This window comes from Nannospalax galili, unplaced genomic scaffold (assembly GCF_000622305.1).
Source record: "Nannospalax galili isolate Female #2095 unplaced genomic scaffold, S.galili_v1.0 scaffold406, whole genome shotgun sequence".
Classification (NCBI taxonomy): domain Eukaryota; kingdom Metazoa; phylum Chordata; class Mammalia; order Rodentia; family Spalacidae; genus Nannospalax; species Nannospalax galili.
In genome coordinates, this window is record NW_008357033.1 from 666,722 (window position 1) to 673,228 (window position 6,507).

Below are 6,507 nucleotides of genomic sequence, written 5' to 3' on the forward strand. Positions count from 1 at the left end.
GGTGCCGACAACACAGCAGACAGTAGCAGGGATATCAGAGTATAAGGGCTCTAGTGGGGGGAGGGAGGCTATGGGAGGGTGCTATCTGGGAAGTGGGTGTAAAAAAATTCTGAAGAAACTAAAAAAAAAGAAAAGAAAGCAATTTACCACAAATCCTATTATAATATAATGTAAAAAAATCTGTTGAAAAATAAATAAATAAATAAATAAATAAATTTGAGGTTCTCCAGAATATTGGTAACCAATATGAAGATCAACAACCCTGTCCACTTTATTTTCCTCACTGGCAATACTCAAAGCTGGACCTCACAGCTGATTTCAGTAATGCCTCCTTCTGATCAGACACGCTCAAGAGATGTACATAGAGTCTAAGGGAAACAGCCAAGGGTCAGACGCTCAAAACTGCAGTCATCAGCCTGTGCTGGGCTTTTCTGTTTTGTCAAATTTCTCTTTTGCTCTCTTTTGTTCTTTTTCTTTCTTTCTCTTTCTTTCTTTCTTCTTTCCTTTTTCTCGCCCCTTCTTTTTACTATTATTTTTGTTTGTTTTTTTAGACAGAGTCTCTCTCTAGTCCCAGCTGACCTGGAGTTGTAGATCAAGTGGCCTCTATCTCACAGAGATCCACCTGCCTCTGCCTCCTGAGTGCTAGGGTTAAAGGCGTGCACTCCCAGGGCTGGCTCAATGTCATTTGCACAGGGAACCTGGGAACCACTTGCCATCAAAAGAGTGCCAATGATCGCACCTCTCTATCTGAATGCTACAGCTTTGCTGTTTAAGAATGCAAGGTTTGTTCAATGTCAGTTTGCAGACATTTTCCAAATTCAATGCAGTCAAATTTATGAAGAGATATCTGTAAGATATATGTATTTCTTAGAGTTAACATTCATGAATTGGAATTTAAAATCTCCACTGACTCAGTATACATTCAACTCTTAGACTTTTGAGCTCTGTAAATCCTTACTTTAAAAGATATTTAAAATATCCAGGAAATAAGTGGCCTAGCACAAATGTGTTCGGCTTTCTCATGGTTTAGTTATGTCTTTTGCTTTGTAATTTAGGAATCTAAGCCGTTACATACCTTGGGAGGATGAGATATGAGTGATCTTTTCTTCTCACAGAAAAGCAGAATATTATCCTTTCCTAATAAGGATCATCTATGACAAAATTTCACAGAGTTCACTAAACAGTGGTCCAATCTTTATTTCTGTACTTTTCTACTGACATTAATTGTGCCTGTTAGTGGGGTTCATTGTGCTATGTCCACACATGCATACAGCATGCATTGATCAGATTCATCCAGCCATTATTAAATGTTTAAGAGCAGTATTAACTTACTTATAAACTACAAATCAATTCCAAATATTTTCTGATGTTAATCATCAAGCTTTTATCTGTTATATACAAAGTGCTCTTTGTTGAGTGTTAACTGAATCTTAGAACGAGTTTTGAAAGATTTGAACTTCCGGGAGTGGTATATGAAATGTGCACGTGTATATGTACTAAAGAAGGTGAGCATACTTTATCAGGTGAATTAAGCTAATTACATTTGGGGTGGGGTTGAGACCGGGTCACTATGTAGCACCAACTGGACTAAAACTTGCTGTGTAGACCCCACTGGTCTCAATCTCACAGAGATCCACCTGCCTCTGCCTCCTGAGTGCTGGGACTAAAGCATATGCTACCATACCTAGCCAATTACATTTCTCCATTGTCCCTTTCTACTCCATCTCTGCCACATGGATCTAATTCAATGTGTCTCTATCCCTTGTAATAAATGGTGTATTGGGTCATGACGTATACCAATGAAAACATCACTTATTTAACCATTAGTTCATGCTCCAGGGACTGTGTCAGTTACCAGGCAGAGCTGGGGATAATTATCTGTTGTGATTGTTTGTCATGCTGGCTCCTCCAGCAGGTCAAGTGTGAATGCTTCGGCACATGAACAGGCTTCTCTGTTGCCTGCTGCCAAAATGCCTGCCTGCGACTCCTCATTTTAAACTCAAATGTTCATTTTTCCTTTAGACTTATTTATTCCTTTTATATGTGTTTGTATGGATGCTTGAGTTCATGTGTACCACATGCATGCAGATGCCTGTAGAGGCCAGAGGAAATCAGATCCCCTGGAGCGAGAGTTACTGAGAATTGTGACCTGCCTGATACAGGGGCTGGAAACTGAACCTGCGTACTCTGAAAGTACAGTAATAGACCTTAAATACTAAGCCATCTCCCTGGCCCCTGAACTCTGATACTCTTACACTTGGAATATTCTTTCTTATCTCTTTTGACCCGTTATTCTAGTTAGTTTTCCTGTTACTGTGATAAAACACAGACAAAAACCAACTTGGAAAGCAGAGGGGTTTATTTGACTTAAATGTTCAACCACAGTTCATCACAGGAGAGCTCAGAGCACAGCAGGAACTCAGGGCAGGAACCTGGAGGCAGAAACTGAAGGAGCCACCATGGAGGAACGCTGCTTACTGGCTTGCTCCCCTGGCCTGTGCTCAGCCTGCTTTCTTATGCAACCCAGGACCACCTATCCAAGGGTGGCACCAACCACAATGGGGTGGGCATCCCATACTACAATGAAGAAACTGACTCACAGACATATACACAGGAAAATCCAATAGAGGAAATGCCCCAGTTGAGGTTTCCTCCTCCTGGGGTTTCAAGTTAACAACTGAAGCCAACCGTGACACCAACATATTTTTGTATATAGTATAATTTTGCTAAAGTCATTTTTTTTATTCTCTGGAATCTTCCTTAGGTTGGATGAGCGTTAAGTGTCTTTGGTCTATTACCTGGGTAGTTACTGTCATTGTCATTGCCATTTCAACATTATATGTATTTAGCTTTAACACATGTGTATGCATGTTTATGCTGTTTTACTTGATAGTGAATTTGTTTCTTTCTTTTTGTTGCATATGTGTATGTGTATGGTGTGTGTGTATGATGTGTGTATGTGTGTGTGTGTTGCATGTGTTTGTGTTTGCAGGTGTATGCACCTGTTACTCTTCCTCAGAGTTAAAAATAGGACGTTGAGTATCCTACTCTCTCACTCTTCACCTTATTCCTTTGAGACAAAGACTCTTGTTGGACTGGAGTTAAGGTCCCAGCAATAAGCTCTAGCAATCTTCCTGCCTTTACCTCTCACAGCTTGGGTATTATATCGGCATATGTGCCCAGCTTTTCCTGTGGGTGACTGAGATTTGAACAAAGCCCCCCTCCCACGACTGTATAGCATTCTTACCCACTGAGCCATTTCTGAGAGTGAACGTCTCTAGAGTGTGCTCTATTATATCGATGATGTATGTATCCATAACACTAGGTATAAGTATGGCCTTGTCACAAATGAGTGAAAGAATGACTAAGGAAAGTTTTTGAGGTCTATTCATTAATTTAAAACACCTCACCCCAACTTAAACTTACTTCATGAACAAACACATTAGAGCTCAAATGATCTGTTGGGCATGTTTGAAATTATTACTTTCATCATTGATTTCCTTGGCAAACAATTTTGAAGTGAATAGGAAACTAATGTGGCCCCGTGAGCTTCATTCCGTCTGCACCAGTGTTTGAAGAGATCCGAAAGATGGTCTTTTTCTAATGGACGAGCTGGAAGATTAGTCATTTGCTATGCATGAAGACTCACAGCACCCTGTCACCTAGGGTCAGCATATTCATATATGATGGACGAACCTCTTGAGCATCTTCAGTTCACACTTTGTACATCTTTAAAATAAGATGGTTCTCCCATCCTAGAAGCTATCAACTACCATAACATCCTCATTTAGGGATGGGGGCTCATGAGCCTTTCCCTCTCTCCATATTAGATTCTTGTCTGGTTTGACCCTGTGTAGGTCCTGTGCAGGCGGTCACAGTTATTGTGAGTTCATGAGTTCAGTGGTACTGTCATGTCCAGAAGACACAACTTCATTCCAGTCTTCCCTGACCTCTAGCTCTTACACTCTTTCTGGTTCCTCTTCCATGATGGTCCCTAAGCCTTAAGGAGGGACTGTGATATAGAGACCCCATTAGCTGAAAAATCCACTGACGCTTATTTTCTTTACTTTAATCAGTTGTGAAGTTCTACTTTAATCACCATCCACTGCACAGAGAAACTTCTCTGTTCAGGTCTGAGACCTGCACCACTGTATGTGTATGGTAAGGAGATACAAATTTAGAGGACACTTAGATCTATGTCCAACTAACAGAATAATTAGATTAACATGTAGATTTACCATGGCGCATGTGACCTCCCCTACCATGATTTCCTGGCCAGATTCATAGTATAAGATGTGTTTCTTCCTGTGGAACAAGCCTTAAATTCAATCAAAAAGGAATTGGTTACTCCATAACACTTGTGCTACTATTGTACGTATGGATGTATCTTGCCATACCAGTAATTATTGTAGTTTACAAGATTCACAGCTGGTAAGACTGATGTTTCTCAGTAGCCTGCATAGCATCTTTTGTTACTATAAAAGCTACCCAGCAGGCACAAAGCTTCCTGGTCAGTACCAAGTTGATTTCTCCATGTCCAGTGACCAAAATGTGTGGTGTCTTCGGCAATAAGGTCTTTCCATTAAGTTCTGCAGGACAACCAAGAACAGTGGCAAAAAGCCATAAAAATACAACAGATCCTCTGAGGGGAGTCCATTGAGATGGGGCTCTTATAGCCCAGGCTTTCCTCAAACTTGCTATTTAGCCATGAATTTTTGATCCTCCTTCTTTTACCTTCTGAGTCTTAGGATTAGAGGTATGCACCACCATGGCCAATTCATAAAGGGCTTTGTACTTGCTAGGTAAGCACTCTACAAATGACATCTGCAGGTCTATGTATTGTTTCAGGGTAGGAAGTGTATGACCATAAGGAAATAGAATCATACAGGCTCTTGGGGACATTGCTTGTATGAACTTAAAGCAATTGTGAACTTAAACGCAAGACTCATGCAAATCCAACAGAGATGAAAATCCAACAGAGAACTTGGGAAATGGGCAACATCCAACCTTAGCTGAAGAACTATTGGCAGCTGACTACTGCTGGTTGAGGAAGAGTTGATCTTCTCTAAGGGAGAGACTCCAGACAAGCTTACTAGACCCCAGTGGATGAACTTGCACTGAGGGGTGTCTGGGTATACTGATTTGATCCAATAAGCCTTAACATAGATAACAGAATGCATGTAATCTAGTAGGGGGCACTACAGGGAGATAAATATGGGGAAGGGAGTATAAAGATGATTAAGACGCTTTGCATAAAATCCACAAAAATTGAATAAAATATACATTAAAAATAAAGGTCAACTTTTTATCATTTGATGAAGAAAAATAAACAAATAGACAAGATGAAATAAAGCAAGAAAGTTTAAGAAAAACGATGTCAGAGAATGAGAATAATTGCAAATTAACACACTATTATTTATATGTGTTCTTCTCTGTGTTTTATTTTCAAATATGATATTTAGTGTCTACGTGGTATTCCTTCAAATAAAGACTTCACACTCACTCAATATATTCTCTGTTTTATACAAAAAGATTTCTACTTTCACCCAACTCACATGCCAGGTAGTCTTGAATAATAAACAGTTACTATATTGGAATCACTTTATAACCACTGAATTAGAAGGTTTTTGATACATGTCTTCAATACTTGCTATTTGCACTTCCCCAGCAAGCATTGACAACCTTAGACTTAGTAACAATTATTGCACTTTGGAAGAATCATCTTTAAAGTAACTGTTGGCTGTGTTATCTATCCTTCACATACTAACATGGACCTTCCTATATACATATGATTTTTGAGAACTTGACCTTCCCTCTTGGGCTCAGCAGTCCCCAACTGAAGGAGACTCTTTCAGCTGTGGTTGTGTTTTTTAAATCTGAGAGGAAAGCAGCCATATTGGAAACAATGCAGCTAGGGATCTGGGCACTTCATTTTTGACAATAACTGAATTTCTGTGAGAAATCAAGCTGTGGTAATTGCAGACAGTAGTCAAGTTCAGATGCTGTGTAAATTGATAGGCGATTAACTTTCCCATGCTCTCAAAGCTTTCTTCATTTTGACTGTAGTATACAGATGCTGCTATCCACAGGGTGCAGGGAAGATGCATAGCAATATGTCAATCTTGACACTTCAATAGGTAGAACTCATTTCCTCACCATGTTAACATTTGGGGCTACCATTCACTAGAGTGCAAATGGCTTCCTTCAGAGGAAATTTCTACCTTAAGTGAATCATTAACTCTTTCAGGGTGCCAGAGAACTGGTTAGCAAATAATGTTTTCAGTGAATTAAAGTTCTAAATCCAGAAAGAAAAGAGAAAGTTTTTTTACATTATTTATTTAATAACCATATAATTAGAAGAAGCATTTCATTACAACAGCATTGACATAGTCAATAACAATTTCCAGAGCTAAGACGCACCTCTATCAAAATTGGCTGTAATTTTTGGGTTTGCAATTGAATTAATACAGTTATACAATATTGTACTCTGTATAAATGGTATAAAAC